Source organism: Terrapene carolina, unplaced genomic scaffold (genome assembly GCF_002925995.2).
Source record: "Terrapene carolina triunguis isolate 2854851 unplaced genomic scaffold, T_m_triunguis-2.0 Scaffold147, whole genome shotgun sequence".
In the NCBI taxonomy this organism is placed as follows: Eukaryota; Metazoa; Chordata; order Testudines; family Emydidae; genus Terrapene; species Terrapene triunguis.
The window spans coordinates 1,859,676-1,882,583 of NW_020664498.1; positions in this window are offsets into that span (position 1 = coordinate 1,859,676).

Here is a 22,908-nt window from a genome sequence, read left to right on the forward strand (position 1 = left end):
AGTGGGTCCAGAGCCACTTAATAGCAACAGGTAAAGTCCATGCCATATCTGCCTCAAAACTGGATAGGTAATTACCTGTTACAAGTAACCATCACTGGCCTGTTGCAAAAATGTATCCTTTTAAGGCTTCAAACATTTGTACTCCAAGAACTCCGGCATTGCTGGTATTATTACTTATATTGTGCTGGCACGAGGAGCTGTCAATACATACAGAAAAATACTGTCCCTGCTCCAAACAGTTTGCAGTCTAAGATGATGGGCAGTTTGGACAACAAGAATCTGGTCGCCTCTCTGAGTAAAAAAATACCAGGAAATTGACTCCTGTGCAACACAGCTAAGACATAAAGAGGTGTATGGAAAGCTAGTGAACCTACTAAATGCTTGGTCACAAAGAGGATGGACTATCACAAAAGAACCATAGAGAGAAAATGAAATAAAAAAGCTTTTACTTTTAATGGAATACCCTTTTGCCAATTATATGAGTGAGGTCAATCTATAATAGGATAATATGTTATATATGCAGGCAGGAATAAAATTTTGACCATGAGGATAACGACTACATGCTTCAATTTAACAAAATATAATGAATGCTTAGAGTCTAATTCTGCCCTTGCTTGGGGGTAATTTCCATTGACTTCAATGCACAGTGTTTAACCTGTAGAATCCTTTCTTCTAACACATACCTGATTTTAACTCCTGGATTTATGTTGAAATCTTCCAACTGCTGCTGGAAGAGTTAGGCCTGGGTTATTAGATTGTATGTATGTCCTACTTTTCTCCGTCAGGGCTTGGTTTAAGCCCATGATGGAATTTTATCCCTCCTCCTGTACAACTTTGCATAATTAGCCAGGTGTTGGCCACTGCCAGTAATAGAATATTGGATTTGATTGTCTGAGCTGGCATGGCAAACCCTGGGTTCTCTCTTCCCAAACACATAATAAAAACTGGTTGCCTTGTGGTTCTCTTTTGTTCAAAAGGATCTTTTCTTTCTCCTCCCCTCCCACCACCAAAACTGTTGTCTCTTTTGTGTCTCTAGTACAAATGTACAAAATCTTTGTGGCTTTATATCTCAGATCTCTCACTTACCTTTTTTCAGTTCACATAGGTTCACAGTATCTTAGTTTCATTTGTTCACTGAAGCTGAAACCACCAAGCTGTATATGGTTTGGGGTTGACACCATGAAAAACCACCGAGTTTCACATGTTTTCCACCCTAAATCATAAATTGTTGCTGGTTCAAGGAAAGAATCTGGAACTGCCGATCTTCTTACAAAACTTGTCTGTCTTTTTTTGTAACTAAATACCAAACCAGAGAAGTTTCATGTGATTTGTCACAAGTATTTTGCACAGGTCCATTAATTATCAGATCTAATTTTACATTTGTTTTACCTTCACTTTCTGAAGGGAGAAGGCTTCTTTTTAGTCCCTTGCTGACTCCTGAAAAATGACTCTTTGTACTGCAGCTAAAATTCACACCAACTCACATTCATCTTTATATTTTAGAGAGATAAAATAAATTTCCATGTTTTGTGGAGTTCTTGGAATGTAATTGTTAATAAAAATCTAATGGCAGGGTTGTCAAATTAGGAATATAAATCCCATTGAGTTTCCATAGGACACATGTGCCTAATTCCCTTAGGTGTTCTTGAAAATCATTTAAATCTTAAACATTACTGATAAAAATCTAAGAGTTCTGTAAAGTATTTTTCTTCATTCTGAACAGCAATATGCTTTGAGCTTGTTTAAAGGGATACTGGACTTAATGGAAAAATGACACAAATCAATCTTGTGCTCTTAGTGTCCAGAAGTTATGGCATCATTGGAGGCAAGTGGCCATGTCAGCAGGTTTTCAGGTATTAGTCTACATCTGGAGAAGAATTATTGCACTGCAGGACACCAGAGACAGCTGTGAATGTTTTCCTTTGTATGAGGTAAGGACAACTGAGGAAAATGGATGAGATTTTTCTTCATTTCTGTCAAAGCCCATGCACAAAGAAAACATTTCATTTTTGAACAGAGTACGAAGCAACCTGTCTAAAACAAACAAGACTGGCTTAAAAAGAAAATCAGGCTTAAGATGGCAGGGACTCCTGCTGGTATCTACAAGGAATGATTCTGTAGAGTGGGTAAGGTACATCTGAAATGACAGGACAAGATAAATCTAGCTGGATCACACCCATCTCCACTGGCTCACGGAATATTAAGCTTTAGAGCAATGTTTACCTCTGCTGTTGCTACAGATGGTCTAAAACGAACCCTTTTATGACCAAATGTTTAGAGAAAAGGGCTGGGAGAGGGAATTATTTTGCTTATGAATAACACACTTGTTTTTCCAACTGCAGTGATCTCAATTAAAATTCCTCTCCCATGAACGAGTTAATTGTTTAAACTTTCATGGCAAAAAATAAACCCTTGACATTAAGATTTCCTAGAGCAAGGAGCTTACTTTAGGGTTAATGGGAATTATACACATAAAATAAATTCTCCACACACATCAAGGGGACAAGAAACTCCAACATTAGCCTTTAGGGATAGTTAGTTAGTGCCTTGTTGAATAAATTTTCCTGTTATTAAGTTTAAGGGTCTCATACAACCAGTAGTGTGATAATAGCATTGAACTGAGATTATGCCAGGCATTTTGCACATTTTCTACAAGTAGTGCACATCCAAATGCCAACAGCTATGAACTGGGATTTTGTGGCTCAAGGAAAGCCCATAATGAACAGAGACATTGGACAAAAAGGATCTTCCATCCTTAGTGGGAATGATTCACCTGGGTGCAGAGCTAACTGGTATTAGAATATGAATCCCATCGTAGTTGCTTGCACCATGCCCAAAGTGTGAATAGCTCTCCAAGAGAAGCAAGTCTGTTGATCTGCTATAGTATTTACAAAAATAAAGTAATCACAATGTCAGTAGTGGTGGAATTTCTTGATAGATATTGCAAGGCAATTTGATATTCTAGATCTATGCCTAGAGTGAAGCAGTGACTTCAGAAGACCAAAAAGATAACTTGATCACTGTCTATAAGTACCTACCCAGGGGAAAGACAGAGAATAGAGAGTTCTTTCATGTGACAGACAAAGACATCACAAGATATACTCGCTGGGCATTATGGGTCAGATTCTCAATGATGGCCAAAGTGCACACAGCACAAATTAGCTTCAAAGGTGGCTTGAAGTGAGGGAGCTGGATGAGACACCACATGAATGAGTTTCACAAAGCCTAGGGCCAACTCTATGTTAATGGCACAGCGAGAGTTACCTGGAGAAGTTATTTTTTTAAGCCTCAACCTCTCTCTCCTTTCACAATATCTTGTGATACAGTAATTGAGAAATGGCTCATTTACATGTTTATTCTCCACTTGAAGTTGACTGTGATTTTGTATGACAGATGCTCTGAGGTTTACATGGAACCTGCACAAGTGGATATTTCAGAGCTTTCTGAAATTGCAAACATTTTAAGGGTTCACTTCAAATTTGGGGAAGAAAGAAAAGGGGAATTTGTAGAGAAAAATACTTTGTGTAATGGGGACAGGGCTTCTTTGGTCTTCTGAAGTCATTGCTTCACTCCAAGAGTAGCTCTGGAATTTCAAATTGCCTTGCAAATCTATCAAGAAACTCCACGACTATTGACAGTGCGATTACTTCATTTTTGAAATTACTATAGCAGATCAACAGTAATGCTCCAGACCAGGAAAATTGGGATTTAAAAAAAAAAAAAGTGTGGCCCCCATCTCCTCTTTGGGCTACTCTTGCCCCTTCCCATTTTACAGAACTTATTGCCAGAGCACTGGCTCGTATTGTGCCACGAGAGACCCCAGTAGCGTTCTCTGTTGTCAGGTAGATCTAGGACTTGTAGAAAGAGAATGAGGCTCTCTTGCTCCTTCTTCTCTCCTCCAGATATTTTATGTGGGCCCCAGATCTACAAAGCTGACTAGAGCTGAGCTTCACACAGGTTGTTTAGTTGAGTAATAAGGGATGATGACAGGGAAATATTCACAACAAAAAGCTGCATTTGTGGCTTGAGTGGCATAATGATTCTACTGGGAATTTCTATGACTGTAGTGCCTACAGACCCCGACCAGACCTACACATAGTAAGAGACAGATATTAAGAGGTTGCAGTCCAAATGCACAAAGAGTAGGAGAAAGGAAGCATTATTCCCCACATTATGGATGGGCAACCAAGGCCCAGAGATTAAGCATCTTGTTCCAGGTCACACAAGGGGTCTGACACATGAATGGGAATTGATCTTATATTTCCCAAACTTCAGACTAGTGCCTTAACCACAGGCCCATCCTTCCTCATAATCACACTCAGGAATATGTGAGCTGTTCCATGAGAGTGCTCTCGAAGAACCTGGTGATCAATTTGCACAGGAGGTACATGGTACCGGATGGGCTATTCACACTAAACACAGTGAATTCTGGATACAATTTTGAAAGGAGGATTTAGAATGGCTGATTTGGTTTCAAATTTTCTTGAGTGTGGCCTATAGCAATTTGGAGGAAATGAGCAAAGATACGGTTCTGGAGAATTCAGACACACTGCTTGAAAGAGACAGAAATCTCTGCTGAACTCCTCATAAAAGGTAATAGCAAAAAATATCAGTCATGTGTACTAAATTTAGTCACATACCCTTTTCACCTTAAAGAGCTACCAGCTAATTGAATTTAGGGTTTTTAATGTGAGTATTTGATGTATTCTCTCTCTACCACTAACAGCTAAAGTGATATATAGCAGAGAACAACTTGGCTTTATTTTAAGACATATTCTTTTAAATATAATTCCCTTCCTTTTTAAAAAAAATGAAAATGATCCTCCAGTCATAGATTTCTGCTCACAAATAATTTTCTGCACACATAATAAATTACTCCCTCTTTTTCTCCCACCTAACAAGTTAAAAATTAAATATATATATATATATAATACCGTAGCACTAAGAGACGGACCCATAGAGAATTGAAGTCAATGGAAAGACTCCCATTGACTTCAGTAGATCAGGCTCCAACTGAATTAGAAACAAAATGTTTCTTGTTATTTGCATCAGGACATATATGTTTGTTTAAAAATTTTATATTATATATATATAATTTTATTTTATATATATATATATATAAACCTATTCAGTAAAAAGGAGTTAAAAAAATTGAGATAAAATAACCTGGAACTTTGCTCAATTCTCTTGACCTCAACACTTTTGGGGACTTGGTGGAAAAAAAAGTCAGCTTGTGCCTGCACATTTTTTTCCCCACTAGGGCTGTTGATTAATTGCAGTTAACTCACGCGGTTAACTAAAAAAAAATTAATCGTGATTAATCGCAGTTTTAATCACACTGTTAAACAGTAGAACAACAATTGAAATCTATTACATGTTTTTGATGTTTTTCTACATTTCTAAATATATTGATTTCAATTACAACACAGTATACAAAGTTGAAAGTGCTCTCTTTATATTATTATTTTTATTACAAATATTTGCACTGTAAAAATGGCAAACAAAAGAAATGGTAATTTTCAGATTACCTCATACAAGTACTGTAGTGCAATCTTTTTATTGTGTAAATGCAACTTACAAATGTAGATTTTTTCTGTTACATAACTGCACTAAAAAACAAAACAATGTAAAACTTTAGTACCTACAAGTCCACTTAGTCCTACTGCTTGTTCAGCCAATTGCTAAGACAAACAAGATTGTTTACATTTACGGGAGATAATACTGCCAGCTTCTTATTTACAATGTCACCTGACAGTGAGAACAGGCATTCGCATGGCACTTTTGTAGCCAGCATTGCACGGTATTTACTTGCCAGATATGCTAAACATTCGTATGCACCTTCATGCTTTGGCCACCATTCCAGAGGACATGCTTCTATGCTGATGATGCTCATTAAAACAATAATGCATTAATTAAATTTGTGACTGAACTCCTTGGGGGAGAATTGTATGTCTTCTACTCTGTTTTATCTGCATTCTGCCATATATTTCATGTTATAGCAGTCTCAGATGATGAGCCAGCACATGTTGTTCATTTTAAGAACACTTTCACTGCAGATTTGACAAAACGCAAAGAAGGTACCAATGTGAGATTTCTAAAGATAGCTACATCACTCGACTCAAGGTTTTAGAATCTGAAGTGCCTTCCAAAATCTGAGAGTGACGATGTGTGGAGCATACTTTCAGAAATCTTAAAAGAGCAGCATTCTGATGCAGAAACTACAGAAGCCGAACCACCAAAAAAGAAAATCAACCTTTCTGCTGGTGACATCTGACTCAGATAATGAAAATAAACATGTGTCGGTCCACACTGTTTTGGATGGCTATCGAGCAGAACCCGTTATCAGCATGGATGCATGTCCTCTGGAACGGTGGTTGAAGCACAAAGAGACATATGAATCTTTAGTGCATCTAGCACATAAATATCTTGCAACACCGGCTACAATAGTGCCATGCAAATGCCTGTTCTCACTTTCAGGTGACATTGTAAACAAGAAGCGGTCAGCATTATCGCCTGAAAATGTAAACAAACTTCTTTGAGAGATTGGCTGAACAAGAAGTTGGACTGAGTGGATTTGCAGGCTCTACAGTTTTACATCGTTTTATTTTTGAATGCAGTTATTTTTTGTACATAATTCTACACTTGTAAATTCAACTTTCATGTTAAAGAGATTGCACTACAGTACTTATATTAGGTGAATTGAAAAATACTATTTCTTTTGTTTTTTACAGTGCAAATATTTATAACAAAAAATATAAAATGAGCAGTGTACACTTAGTACTCTGTGTTGTAATTGAAATCAATATATTTGAAAATGTAGAAAATATCCAAAACTATTTAAATAAATGGTTTTCTTTTATTTTTTAACAGTGCGATTAATTTTTTCAATTGCGCGATTAATCGCGATTAATTTTTTTAATTGCTTGAGAGCCCTATTTTTCACCTTCATCCACCTCTATATTTCCAGCTTCTAGGTTGGACCTATAGGGGAAATACAGAAAAAAATGCAAGACAGGCTCTTTGCCCAGAATATTTCTAGTCCAGCTAGGAGCTGGAAATGAATACCGCTATTATTTATTGAGCAGTGTCAATTATACACAGCATACATAAGGATCTAAGTCATGCATATGACAAGTTGTTCTTCTTTGCACTAAGTGGGGGACACACACTGCACCAGAGTTGGGATTCACTCTCCCAGAGAGAACAGTGGTGATTACACTGCTGTACCAGGTGTTCCCCTTGGGCAGTGGTTCCCAAACTTTAACAACCTGCTAACCCCTTTCACAAAAATATCCAATCTTGTGAACCCCCTCCTAAAAATGAATATTTCCAGGGATTTTCTCCCTTACCTGAGCATAAATTATAGAAGCAGTGATCTTGGAAATAATTTGGCTTTTTTACGACACACTTATTACACTATTACATTATTAATTTTATTACATTACATTATGAAAACGGCAACACTCTTCCAAGATTTCACTTTTGTAGCTCATATCACTTCAATTAAGCCTCCTACATGTTTCATCAAGGAGTACCAGACGTGAAACAGCATGAAGGTATTTAAGAAGCCAACTCAAATAAAGAGTTCCTCCGACAAGCAGTCTTGAGCAGTCCAGGCAAACCACGCACGACTACAACAAAGCTTAAACTTGTTCTGCCAGGAAGTAATGGTCACAGGGCTCGGACTGCCGGGCCCCGCCGCCCCTAGTAGACAGCTCTGTCTACTATTACAGAATTTTTTTCTGAGTACCTCCTGATACATTTCGTGAACCCCCAAGGGTTCACGAACCCCAGTTTGGGAACCACTGCCCTAGGAAAAGGCAGCTTTAAGATGCTCAGTTACCTTGGTTATGGGTACATTATGGGCCTGGTTTTCAGAGGTGTTCAATCAATAATCACACCAAGAATCAGTGGATGAAATTCTCTGGCCTGTGTTAGCGAGGAGGTCAAATGAGAGGATAATAAATGTCCCTTCTGGCCTTAAAATCTACTAATCGTGGGAAGACAGTTAAAAATAGAGATAGCCAACCTTTTTGAAAACCAAGCTCTGGATATACCTAGATTGGAAGAGAGGAGGCCCACCAGCAGAAGTCACAGACAAGAGTTAAGGGGAACCCCTGACTAGTTCTGCCCATTTTTTGAAGCAGAGTCGACTAGCTTCCACCATAGCAGCAGATAGGGAGGGGCTGTGCTTTGCAGTGCTTCAACTGCCACCCCCTGGGAGGACTTTCTGCCATTGAGGTTTGGAAACCTGCCAGCCCATAGCTTGCAACCTGTGATATCGTTTTCTAATTTTACCTCTCTTCTTTGTGTTGGGAGTAGCAGGAAAACACAGGTGTCCTCTGTATTCAGAGATGCCTTTTGTCAAGGCTTCCCCAGGGAATGACCCCTAGTAACTTCCATAGTTACAGAAGGAAGTTGATCCAAGGTTTTCTGTCTCCTTCCACTACAATTCATGAACACTACAGTTTTTTTTCTCTGACAGCAAACAACTCTCCCCACCTCAAAAAATAAGCTAGGACTGGCAAATCAGAGAGACATATCATGCTGGTATCAAACCAACAGTTTTCTGGCTCCAGAGGAACCAGCTCCTCAGCAGGATACACCTGCACATTTATGGTTTTAAAAAGCTATATATTGTAATTATATTCCCTAAGGCTTAGGTGGAACATTTGCTCCAAGCCCGGGTAAGAGGTGGCACAAAGCTGCCGACATTTCAGAAAGAGCCCCTGGAAGGAATTAGGTGTCTCAAAATCACAATCTCTTTTGGACTCGCTGGGATAGCAGTCAGAAACAGATCCTGACTTTACTCTTGCAGGGGGTTCGATACCTGCTACCAATGACATGCCCGGGAGGGCACTGTTACCTCAGGTCATATATTAGAATGCTCATTTGAAAGATTGCTATGGCTGCAGTTCAGTCCTGATTCCTGACACAGCAAGAACACCATCTAGAGAGGCAATGCCGCCAGTTCCTACAGTGGTTGTTGCGTTAGGAAGATTTCCAATGACTGACCTGGTCCTGTTCAGCTTGTGAAGTCTGACCAGAACCCTCGCCTGAGGAGCTGTGGCTTCAGAGGAAGTTACATAGAGGACACACTGGCAGTTATTAAGCTGTCTGCTTCAGCTCTGACTGTAGAAAATGTACATGTCTCATAAAAAAGGGAATTTCACAGAAGTCTAGGAATGGTAAGTGTCAGCCTTACAAAATTGTCATGAAAATCGACTTGTTCACAATGATGCTGATAAGTAAAAACTACTATTGTACTCTCCTGTCAAAGAAAGTGATTTGCCTTATGTAAATAGGCAAGAATAAATCTAAAAGTTGCAGTAAGAGGAGGTGTTGCCATATGTATTAAAAATGTATACACTTGGACTGAGGTTAAAATGCAAATAGGAGACAAACTTGCTGAAAGACTCTGGGTAAAAACAAGGGTGCTGTCATGGGAGGGGTCTACTACAGGCCATCTAACCAGGAAGAAGAGGTGGATGAGGCTTTTTTTAAACAACTTACAAAATCACACTAAGCACAGGACTTGGTGGTGATGGGGGACTTCAGCTACCCAGACATCTGTTGGGAAAATAACACAGCAGGGCACAGATTATCCAACAAGTTCTTGGAATGTATTGGAGATAATTTTTCAGTTAGGAAGGGGGAGAAAGCTACTATAGGAGACACTGTTCTAGTTTTGATTTTGACAAATAGGGAGGAATTGGTTGAAAATTTGAAAGTGAAAGGCAGCTTAGGTGAAAGTGATCATTAAATGGTAGAGTTCATGATTCGAAGGAATGGTAGGAGGGAAAAGAGAACAATAAAGATAATGGATTTCAAGAAGGCAGACTTTAGCAGACTCAGGGAGTTGAAGGTAAGATCCCATGGGAAGCAAATCTAAGGGGAAAAAATACTTCAAGATAGTTGGCAGTTTTTCCAAAAAAACATTAAGGGCATAAGAGCAAACTATCCCCAACTATGTGTGGGAAAGATAGGTAGTATGGCAAGAGACCACCCTGACTTAACCAGGAGATCTCCAGTGATCTGAAACTCAAAAAAGAGTCCTACAAAAAGTGGAAATTAGGTCTAATTACAAAGGATGAATATAAACAAAGAACATATAGGGTCAAAATTAGAAAGTCCAAGGTACAAAATGAGATTAAACTAGCTAGAGACATAAAGGGTAACAAGAAAATATTCTACAAGTGCATTAGAAGCAAGAGGAAGACCAAGGATGAGGTAGGCCCGTTACTCAACACAGGGGGGAAAAACAACAATAAAAAATGTGGAAATGGCAGAAGTGTTAAATGACTTTTTTGTTTCAGTTTTTACCAAAAAAGGTTAGTAGCGATTAGACATCTAACATGGTGAATGCCAGTGAAAATGAGGTAGGATCAGAGGCTAAAATAGGGAAAGAACAAGTTGAAAATTACAAGTTAGATGTCTGAGTTGGCAGGGCCTAATGAAATAGATCCTAGAATACTGAAGGAGCTGACTGAGGAGGTATCTGAGCCATTAGTGATTATCTTCCAAAAATCATGGACGATGGGATAGATTCCAGAGGACTGGAAAAGGGCAAATATAGTGCCAATCTATAAAAAAGGAAATAATGACAACTCAGGAAATTACAGACCAATCAGCTTAACTTCAGTATCTGGAAAAACACCAGAGCAAATAATTAAGCACTCAATTTGCAAACACCTAGAAGATAATAAGGTGATAAGTAACAGTCAGTTTGGATTTGTCAAGAACAAATAATGTGAAATCAACCTAATAGCTTTCTTTGACCAGGTAACAAGCCTTGTGGCTAGGGGGGAAGCAGTAGATATGGTATATCTTGACTTTAGTAAGGCTTTTGATATTGTCTCGCATGACCTTCTCATAAACAAAGTAGGGAAATACAACCTAGATGGAGCTACTATAGGGTGGGTGAATAACTGGTTGGAAAACTGTTCTCAGAGAGTAGTTGTCAGTGGTTCACAGTCAAGCTGAAGGGCATATTGAGTGGGATCCCACAGGGATCAGTCCAGGGTCTAATTCTGTTCAATATCTTCATCAATGATTTAGATAATGGCTTAGAGAGAGTACACTTATAAAGTTTGCAGGTCATGGCAAGCTGGGAGGGGTTGCAAGTGCTTTGGAGGATAGGATTAAAATTCAAAATGATCTGACAAACTGGAGAAATGGTCTTAAGTAAATAGGATGAAATTAAATATGGACAAAGGCAAAGTACTCCACTTAGGAAGGATCAATCAGTTGCACACACATACAAAATGGGAAATGACTGCTTAGGAAGGAGTACTGTGAAAAAGGATCTGGGGGTCATAGTGGACCACAAGCAGGAATGTTGTAAGCAAGACAAGAGTAGTAATTCAGCTCTACTCTGCTGATTAGGCCTCAACTGGAATAATGTGTCCAGTTCTGGGTGCCACATTTCAAGAAAGATGTGGACAAATTGGAGAGAATCCAGAGAAGAGCAACAAAAATGAATAAAGGCCTAGAAAACATCACCTATGAGGGAAGATTGAAAAAAACTGGGTTTATTTAGTCTGGAGAAGGGAAGACTGAGAGGGACATGAGAACAGTTTTCAAGTACCTGAAAGGTTGTTACAAGGAGGAGGGAGAAAAATTGTTGTTCTTAACCACTGAAGCAAGGACATGAAGCAATGGGTTTAAATTGCAGCAAGGAAGGTTTAGGTTGGACATTAGGAAAAACTTCCTAACTGTCAGGGTGGTTAAGCACTAGAATGAATTTCCCAGGGAGGTAATGGAATCTCCATCATTGGAGATTTTTAAGAGCAGGTTAGAGTCTTGAGGTCCCTTCCAGTCCCATGATTCTATAATTAGAAAGAAAATGAAAAACAATGGAGCCAAAAATAATACAGTAAAAATATGCCTAAAGCTGATGGAGAAATTAGTGATATTCTATAGCGAAACAGACAAAGGCAACAAACCTCGGTGTAAAAGAAACTCTGATGTATTCTAGGATGTATAAAAATACCATCATATGTGAAAAGTCAGATGCATGGCTTCATCAAAGAGTCTTCTGGAAAAGATTTACTACAAATTACACCTCTGCTCCCTACTCACGCTTCATAAATGAAGTATAGGATTTTTAAGAGACATTTTCTCTTTCTTTTGTCAGATCTGGAGTCATTAAACAGAGATTAGCTGGATAAATAGAGGAAGTGATTTTTAAACTGTTTGCAAACTTAATGTGAAGAGCCCAGCCTTGCAAATTATCATGTCTAATCAGAGATGCACGCTTCACTGCTCCAGTAATTGTACTAGTATTAGTCAAATTCTTGTTGTCTCCTCATTAGCCATGAAAAGGAGACTCAAGATGTACTTCATTAGAGTATCCTGAATATAAATTGTTAGTGGAAGGATAGAGAGAGAGAGAGAGAGAGAGAGAGATGCACTGCAGACCATACTGTATAAGGAAGGAACAAATTTTTAGAGCAGAAAGGATCTGGTATCATTCCATTATTTTATTGGATATATGTATTTAACAAACAACCCCACTTTAAACTTTATTAATTCCCCCTCCCCTTTTATTTGACGTTAGACTGGGTATTTTGCAAATTCAATTCATAATTGATGCAGCAAAAATTAAGTTAATGTATTATATAGTCTTTATTGCTTCCTTAGACTGCAAGTTTCAACTAAAACAAGAACTGGTTATTTATTAGTGACAGTTGGTAACTTCTTGATCACTGCAGAACAGATAAAGACAATCTAATTTACTGTAAACATGGCTCTAATTAAAAGGTTTAGGCCTCAATTCAGCAAAACATTTAAGCACATGCTTAAGTCCATCCCTATTCAACAAAATACTTAAGTGCATGCTTAACTTTATGTCAACAGAACTTAAAAGCATGCCTAAAAGCAAGCATGTGCTTTAAATGAATTGAGGTCTGAAAAAAATCTTGCTAGAATAGGTTTTTCAAGAGGGTCTACAGCAATGGGTTGCAAGTTACAATTAAATAGAAGTAAAAGACTTTCAGCAAATTTCATAGGTCTAGAGACAGAAGCAAAGCAACTATTCCCATCCATTTTTTCATAACTTACTATTGGTGCAAATCTAAATGAGTTTTGGACGTTCATACTATTCAAAGAGTTTTGAAACCATGAAGGAGTTATGCAGGGCATCCTAAATATATGCCAACAAATTCTTTTTTTTACCATCCCTTACCATAATGTATTGTGGAGATGATGAAGTTGCTACAGAGTTTACAGTAAAATTATTTGTTAAATGTTTAAGGGGTTTTACAAACTGTTATTGGTTTTACTTTTTTGTATCCCTTCACCTAGAACAACCAGGTACCATAGTTACCATAAGATCTGCTGGCTCAGGCCTCAGAAGATGAGAAACTGCCAAAAATAAGCTCATTAGAGACAGGTCTGGTTAGTGCTTGTGTGAGAAACCTGGTGTGCAGCGGGAGGGAATAACAGTGAAGGGAGGCTGGGGATTCAATAGGCGAGTTCTCCAAGTCCATGAGCCAATTCCCGAATGGGGTGTTAGGGAACACGCTGCTGCTAGAGTGCTGTTATTCAGAAAAGATATAAAGCTGAGTCACAGTCCCCTTGTGGTCACTAATGTGCCTATGGCACTTCTCTCTAGAGTAAAGGTGTTCACGTCAAATTCCACATGGGCAACTAGATTCCATCTACAGTTCCTGTTGCCTAGATTAATCTTTACCTCATGTGCCAGATCACTCTGTAGTCTTGTTATTAAACAGTGCCAATGTCCCTCTACTCTAAGGTCTGGTCTATACTACCCGCCTAAATCGGCGGGTAGAAATCGACCTCTCGGGGATCGATTTATCGCGTCCCGTCGGGACGCGACAATCGATCCCCGAATCGGCGCTCTAACTCCACCAGGGGAGGTGGTAGTAAGTGCAGCCGACAAAAAGCCGCAGAAGTCGATTTTGCCGCCGTCCTCACAACGGGGTAAGTCGGCTGTGATACGTCGAATTCAGCTACGCTATTCACGTAGCTGAATTTGCGTATCTTAAATCGACTCCCCCCTGTAGTGTAGATGTAGCCTAAGGCTGGTGATGTGATTCTTCTACCTGAAAAACACTTTGGGCTCCTTCTGTATCCTTCCACTATAGAGAGAGGTTTCAATTTAAATGATCTTTTTAATGCTTTATCCCCATGCTTGTTGTTACAATCAGATATACAAAGGAAGAGATGATGACTGCAATCATAAGAGTGATAGATAAGAGTTGATTACAATCCTACCTAAGATTTTAAAAAACTCTCAGTAGGTCAACCTTATCTAAAATAAAACAAGAATATCTAATATAGCAACATGATCACATACGGTAAATGTGTGTCAGGGTGCCTAGATCCATGGCTATGTTTATTTCAGTATAAATAACTAAAAGACACAAACAAAAGATATGGAGGACGGGTAAGCATGGATTTTCACACTACTCAACCGAGCTGGAAAATTTGAGTCCTCCAGCCTACTAAAATATATATATAGTACTGAGTTTCATAATATCCATATTCAAGCTGCATATAGTCAATGGGACTACTCATGGGAGCAGAGTTATGCAGGTACGTATATGATTGCTGGATTGAGGCTGTGATTCCTGCCGACTCAGGTCCGTCAAAACATGAAGCTACCACAGCTCATGCATCTGCTCCCCTCCAATATACCTAATATCTTAGGACTATCATTGATATTATTTATTTTCTGTATGACCATAGTACCTAGAAGCCCAACTTATGAAGCAAGTCATCATTGTGCTAGGTGCTGTCCCTGGCCAGTGATCCCTTGGGGAAAAAAATAATCTGAAATACTGGCTGGTTGTAAAATTATGCCTCTTTGAACAATATTAAAACCTTTCAGAGAGAATTAATATAAGAACCAGCATCCACAATACAGTAGAGCCCTAAAGTGGTTTCCAGAATTTAATTAAAATAACCGTTTCCCCCCCTCCCTACATTGGTACCACTTTATAATAAGTGAAAATCATTATTAATTCCTTCGATGTTCACTGTAACAACATAAATCATGATGAACTCTTTTGGTAGCAACGCATATGTTGTTCCATAATAATTTAGCATTGCTTAATATTAACTTGAAATTAATTTATAAAATATACTGTTTGTTAATACATAGTGTACAGTGATAAAATAATATTTTTATAGTCATTAGTATTAAGATTACCCGAATGAACATCATACATGGTTGGAGCAGTGCCTCCTTGTGGACCTTTCACGCACCCCACCACAGCCACGGGACTCTCTGTGGGGGAAGAAGGCTGTCTCTTCTATCCATTGAGGTGGGCTCTGGCCCACAGGCTAATTGTCCCTTCTGTCTTATCCCTCTGCTGGAGCATTTGGTGGGAGGGGCTTAGCCCCAAAACATTCTACAACAAGAAGCAAACCTCACTCAATACTGGGCCATCCTCCAGTGGGGTAGCCCTGCTCTTTCCTTTGGGCTTGGTTCTCAAAACAGTCTTTGATTCATGTATCACTTGCTCCTTGGGGTCTAACTATTCTTCTCCAGTGGCTGCTCCAGCCAGCAGGCCCATCTCTCCGCATCTCTGTGTGAGGGAAAATTTAGCAGGCCTTAAACTTTAGTCAAGGCTCTGAGTTTGGTCAAGCTTGCTTACAGTCCTTGAACTAAGATCCTGCTTGTTTCTGTGTACAAGGGGCAGAAGGAGTCAGAGTGGAAAAAATCCCCAAACAGAACAATTTGTAATAGCCCAAGCTTAGGAAATATATAACCGCAATAGCACTGTTAGAAAAATCAAACCGCAAACGAACCAGACTGTGAATAACAATAACAGGAAAAGCCAAATAAGAAGGATGATTGTTCTTTCTGCTGTTGACCTGTATTAATTTTGCAATGTATTCCAAATAAGGTAATTATTACGGAAGTATGTGTAATTTGTCTGTGGTTTTAAGCTTTAAAAAGCTTGTGTGTTCCTCGACTCGGGGGGGAAGCGCCAATAGCTGTCACTCCCTGCGTGCTTGTAATCAATAAAGGGCCTCAGGCTGATCTGATTGAAAACACAATGCGTGGATCGATTTTTCCACATCAATTGGTGCCGTGACTCGGATAGACAGCAACCCCGAACACCGGAGGACCGCGAGCTGTTCCCCACCAGCCCCCGGGCCCATCAGAAAGGTAAGAGACCTTTTGAAATCTCTATTTAGGGTTTCTGGTGGAGGACCGCCCGTAGGCTCTGGGTTCGGGTGAGTTGCACGCTCTATTTGGATTTTTTGCTGCCAGACACGCCTGACACCCTTCTGATCTGTTCTGTACTGTACCCCGGGAACAGCCAAGTGTGTGGCTAGATAGGCCTCTGACTCTATTACTGTGTGCCAGTGTGTGTGTTGGTGTGAGAGTGATCTGTTAAAAGGGTCACAGGAAGACGCCCAGAGCTCTCTGCGAAGCTTGTTGGCTCGTGACTGGAGATGTCTCTAAAGCAAGCCCTGTGACCCCACCTAGAAGGGCTGAAACAGAAGGGCCCTGACCGAAGTCGCCTCAATCTGCTGGTTTGACCGCCGAGGGGACTGCCTGGGTCTAGGTTTGTGTGACCCTAAGTGCGGGGAGGATTTCCTCAACCTCTTTCCTCTGATTCTCCCCCCCCCCTCCAAGGGCAGTGTCTGAGCCACTGACGGGTCCAAAACCCCACCAAGATCAACAGAGTAAGTGGCGCCATTTTCTCTGAGACCAGCTGATACTCTTTGCTGAAGGGGGGTGTAGACAGTCGTGGACACCCTACAATAAGCCTTCCCTGTGTAAAAGACCCGAGTTAAAGTGATCTGTTAAAATGAGGGCAGTGAGACAAAAGGAATCACCGTCCTGCCAAAAGGGCACACCTGAGTATTGTATGTTTGTATGTACGCAAATTGCAGTCCTTTCACTTGTAAGCTTTTTAAAGGATGGGATCCCCACAAAGCCAGTTCGATGCATATTTTAATTGGTATGAAGAAGCAGAAAAATGGTGCCGTGAATCTCAAATGAGGAGTCTCAAGGACTCCCAGGAGAAACTTACCACACAATTAAAAGAAATAAAAAGGGAATTGGCAAAGAATTTAAATTCAGCTAAGCTGGCAAGAAATATTATGTAACAAAAGCCTCTTATGTTCACCCCTCAGACAGTGTCTCCCCATGCTGAGGAAATATTCCCCTTGTGCCAATTCCTGGGCATTGGCGCTTCGGGTCAGGAGACCTTGGTGTCTGTGCATGCACCTTGGTCTCCCACGGATTTGTATAATTTAATTAAAATTTTTCTGAAAATAAGAGAAGACCCTCTAATTTCAAGAAGAATTAAAAACTGTCATGCACTGTTATAACCCTACTTGGGCAGACTTAAACCAACTCTTGAAGGGAGTCCTGCCCAGGAAAACATTAAATCGCCTTTATCAGGCAGCCCGGTGGCCCATGGAAGACCCAGGCCACAACCAAGACACAATAAATAGGATCAGAAACAGGCTGTGGGAAGCAGTTCTCACAGTCTGCCCAAAGAAAGCAGATTGGGCCAAAATTAGCACCTGTAAACCAAGTAAAGAAAACAATCTAAATGAAATTTTAGCAGCTACCCAACACTATCACCGCCACATTGAAACAAAGTTAATGACCCTCCAGCTCCAGGACATACAGGGACCCCGCAATAGCTGCCCATTGCTGGGGAGAGGGGAAAGGCCAAACCAAGGCCCCCACCGTCCACCTCCCCAGGGACGGCGCGTGTCACTATTGCAAACAGATGGGCCATTGGGAAAAGGGAATGTCCCTACCGCCCTGGCCGCTCCACAAGCGGTAGGGGTGGGCAAGGTTCTTGTGCCCCACCCCATCTCTTCACCTCTGACAGTTTCTGTTGGTCCTCTGTCTAACTATCATGTTTTTCTCCTCAGCCCTTGTTCACCAGCTAACCTTTTGGGAAAAGACTTGCTGTGTAAATTAAATTGTATAATCTGCTGTACCCCAGATGGTGTGTATCTGGACGTGCCTGGTCCCGCTCACAATGAGGTCCTGGCAGTTTGCAGGAGAAGACCGACCCCAGCCCTTCCTCGTTGCAACAGGAACTGCTGGCTAAGGTCTCTCCCTCCCAGTGGGCCTTGTGAACCGATCATGCCAACCAGGTTGGGTGCATTGGGTCTGCCCAACCCGTTAAGATTCGCCTAAACCCAGCAAGACCCCTTCCCGAGGTGCAGCAGTACCCTCTATCAAAACAGGCCAAGGAAAAATCCAACCTGTTATTACCTCCTGCATTCAGCAAGGAGTCATTATTCCTACGGTCAGTGAGTGTAACTCCCCCATTTTACAGTGCTGTTAATGCGGCTGTTCTCCCTACCTTTCCCGTTGTCCCTAACACTGCTACTTTCTTACAATGCACTGGTGTTGAGGGGTTGTTACCGCCTCAAGGAAAGATTGTATTAAGTCCGGACATAAAGAATTAAGGTTATTATTAAATAAGATATATCTAGATGTAAAGAAATAAATGTTTGTGTATAAATAAATAAAAGGGGGGTTAGTCAAAAAGCCCACCCTCCTTGCTAAATTGGTAGTGAAACAATGCCTGTGCCCATGGAAAGAAATAATGCAACAAGGAAAAAAGGGATCGGGCCCAGACAAGCAGGCAACCACAGTTTGAGGAAGTTGCTGCCTCACTGCCGGACAGATAAGTGAACTAAGACTACGAAATCTCAAAGAATAGCTTGCGGAAGCTAGCCAAAACTATCTGAAGATGAAACTTTTAATATTCCTTAGCCTCTCCTTCTTAACGAACTTAGGGTGGAAATGGGAAAGTAATATTTTTCTAAATCTTAGCCAATCAGTAGCCTCACTAGTGAATAATCAAATGTATACCCCAAGAGTCTGTTCTGCCACTGGAAATTTTACCTGTACTGAAAATTATTCCCGTAACTAAATAATTTATCCTGTACCCTATTGCAATATACCCCTTCCTTTGCCATTGATGCTGTTGCTTCTCTGCCCTTTGTGAAGGTGTTTGACCAACAGATGTGGTATAATACTTCACAGAGGAGAGATGTGTTAGGACATTGGTGGACTGTAATTAATGCTACATTAGGGACCATTAAATTCACACTGTCCTTATCCAGTTTTCAAATTACCTCTCCATATCCAAATTTCTCTAAAGGAGCTGCCATTTGTCTAGCTCAGCAAAAGACCTGGGTTTCCCCTAGAAAAAGAAGGGACTTGGCTGGACACCTATGGGACGGTGCAAATAGCATAGCTGCAATCTGGAATGTCCATAAAAGCCAGGAACATGAGGAGAAATTGGGACACTTAGAAAAGGCCATAGGCCTTATTACTGGAGCACAGCTAACCCAGGTACAGGCTGTTGGTGAATTACGTATTATTTCCACCCTCAGTGCAATGACCCAGAAGCTTGTAACAGATATGGTGCTTAGTATTGCTGGGGCTGGGAAGGCATTGCAGTGGGATCTGGCCTGTTTGGAGATCCAAGATTTTCTGAATTACCAGCTAAAGGACATTCAGAGGGACCTTAAGCATCAGGCCTGGCCCTCTGCCCTTACAGCCACCTCGGGAGTACCTCTTCATAAAATAAATAAATTAATTAATGGAGATATCCCATCTCCTAGAACTGGAAGGGACCTTGAAAGGTCATCGAGTCCAGCCCCCTGCCTTCACTAGCAGGACCAATTACTGATTTTGCCCCAGGAGACATACTTGGATCTGTGGCCATGGAGACATACTTGGAGATTTTCTGGGTGGGAGTGCAGTTGTTCACAGTGTTCCTTCCAAGCATACGGGCCGGTCAGAGGGATGTGGGCTCCCACATACTGAATCCTTCTGGGTCCGTGGGGAGGATGCATGTGGGATTGGGTAATTCACCAAGACATTTGGGAAATTAAACCACCTGGTATGCCTAACCAATTTATAGTCAGTGCTCCTGAAATAACACCCAATATCTGGATAGGGATAGGATCAATCAATGAACTCTCTGGCCATTAAAGCCCCCGCAGCTTCAGTGTATATGGAAACTAAAGCCAGGAGAGGTTGTCTCAATTTATAACAGCATTTGTTGGGAGGGTGAAGAACAAGGAACTACCCTGACAGGATACCTGCTCTTTAAAGCTAATGACAGCTGTGTGTTTTTCGAGGCTACCATTTTGCAGAATGTATATTTAAATCTTACCACTTCTGCAGGAAGCCATATCATATATTGGCCTGCAGATAGAATTTTGCAATTGGCCCTTCAACCTCAAATACCCTTTAATTGGACTACCCTAGTACCTGACCGATTCCAAAATTTGCTTTCAATCCTACCAGAGGTTTAGAAAATTTCTGACATACAGGGACAAATTCACATGCTCCAAAATGTATATCAAGTTGAAAAGAATGCCTTTCATACAGCCTATAAAGTGTCCACTTTATGTACTAAGTATGATGCCGTATGCTTTATAACCAAGGCTATTCAGCATCCCAAACCACATTATTTTCTTATTTTGGGAATGTTATCACTTTTATTATTTTTTGGCATAGAATTGTGTTATTACTGTTGTTGTAATGAATGCATTTATCATTGTGCTAGACCTGCTAGGCTCAATGTACGAGAGCAAGTGGCGCTAATGATTGTTAATGAACGTAATGACAACAGTTTGGGAAACTGGATGCCAGAGGCAGTAATGAATGTGTATGAGGAAATGCAGGTAGAGGGAGAGGAAGAGAGAGAGGAAATTAGTGGATTAATGAACATAGAGGTGTAGGCTAAAGTGATGCCAAAGAGGCATCAAAGGGGGGAATTGTGAGGGAAAATTTAGCAGGCCTTAAACTTTAGTCAAGGCCCTGAGTTTGGTCAAGCTTGCTTACAACCCTTGAACTAAGATCCTGCTTGTTTCTGTGTACAAGGTGCAGAAGGAGTCAGAGTGGAAAAAATCCCCAAACAGAACAATTTGTAGTAGCCCAAGCTTAGGAAATATATAACCGCAATAGCACTGTTAGAAAAGTCAAACTGCAAACGGAGACTGTGAATAACAATAACAGGAAAAGCCAAATAAGAAGGATGATTGTTCTTTCTGCTGTTGACCTGTATTAATTTTGCAATGTATTCCAAATAAGGTAATTATTACGGAAGTATGTGTAATTTGTCTGTGATTTTAAGCTTTAAAAAGCTTGTGTGTTCCTCGACTGGGGGGCGGGGGCGGAGGGGAAGCTCCAATAGCTGTCACCCTCTGCGCGCTTATAATCAATAAAGGGCCTCAGGCTGATTTGATTGAAAACTCAACGCGTGGATCGATTTTTCCACATCATCTGCAAGTGATGATCCCTTCAGGCAGAGCTCCATCCTCGTTCCTGGCCATCCAGCACTCAACTGAGCCAGGCTCTTTTTATTCCCTCTCCAGGCATTGGCTACAGGTATAGTGGGGGCAGGACTAGCTGGGCCATTAGGCTCTCCTTAACCCCTTCTTTACTGGTGTGGGGCTACTTTGCTCTCATCACAGACTTTATAAAATTCATAGGTACATGGTATACAGATAACTATTTAAAATAGCTTGTATTTATTCATAGAACAAATGTCATCCCCAAGTGTTTTACAGACTGTATTAGGGTGACTGTAACAATGATGGTGGAGGTGCAGTTCACGATTCCATAGTTAAGGCTGACATGAGTTTTGCATTTAATATTATATAATGGGGTTTGGGAATGAGATGTAAAGTATAACTTACAGATTCATAGATTCCAAGGCCAGAAGGTACCATTGTGATCACCTAGTCAGAGCTCCTGTATGACACAGGCCATAAAACAAAATAATTCCTAGACCATATCTTTTAGAAAAAATCCAATCTTGGATTTAAGAATTGCCCATGATGCAAAATCTATCACCACCCTTCGTAAATTGCTCCAATGGTTAGTTACCCTCACTGTCAAAAATTTACACCTTATTTCGAGCCTGAAATTATCTAGCTTCAGCTTCCAGCCATTGGCTTGCGTTATGCCTTTCTCTGCTAGATTGAAGAGTCCACTATCAAATAGTTGTTCACCATGTAAGTACTCGTAGACTGTGCTTCAGTCACCTCCAAATCTTCACTTTGTTAAACTATTAAATGACAAGAGAAATGCAGGTACAAAGAATTTAAACTACAGCTAGAGTGTGCCAAAAGAAACACACATGCAAAGTTTCATGGGGTGTTCAGTAAACAAGTGATCAGGACTAAACTGCATCACCTCCAGTGCACTGTGTTGATATTGATTCTGAAAGAAGAGTGTCACCTACTGAAATGCCTTAACTACTGCCTGCAGCACTTGGTTTCCATTGATAGGCTACTACTGAGGTACTGACCATCAAGATACAATCAGAGTGAATAATTCAGAGAGAATCATTTATTCAAAACATTTTGCCTATTTTTCTATTCACAAGTTGTCTATGATTTTCTCAAAGTGGTCATTATTCCATAATGTTCAGTGAACGATTGAAACTCTTCATCTGTAGACTGATCATGAAATATTTGTTGTGAATAGTTGATAGTTCACATTTTGGGTGTGTTAGTTTAGACTGGAAACATAAGTCACATGGTATTAGTTCTGTTCCCTGATTGCATGAGAAAGTGAATGAGTAAGATATCTGAAAGGACAGCTTCTAAAGTTTGCAGAGGGGGTGGAATAAAAGTGTAATTAAAAAGGTGTGTGGTCAAGTAACATATCTTGCGATTGTAAATGACAAAGTGATTAAGTTTATGATATGATCAGACTCTGAATATATGGAAACATACTCAGTAAGTGATAACTGTGGAAAGAAACAGTTTTGTCTTTCCATGGATTTGCTTTAATCACTGGACAATACAAAAGCTCTGTGTTAAAAATTCACAAAGCAGGCATTTGGAATTCCTTTTATCTGTCTGAAGTACATTATGAGGCACTGATCACCATGTATCTGATGAAGTGGGCTCTAGCCCACGAAA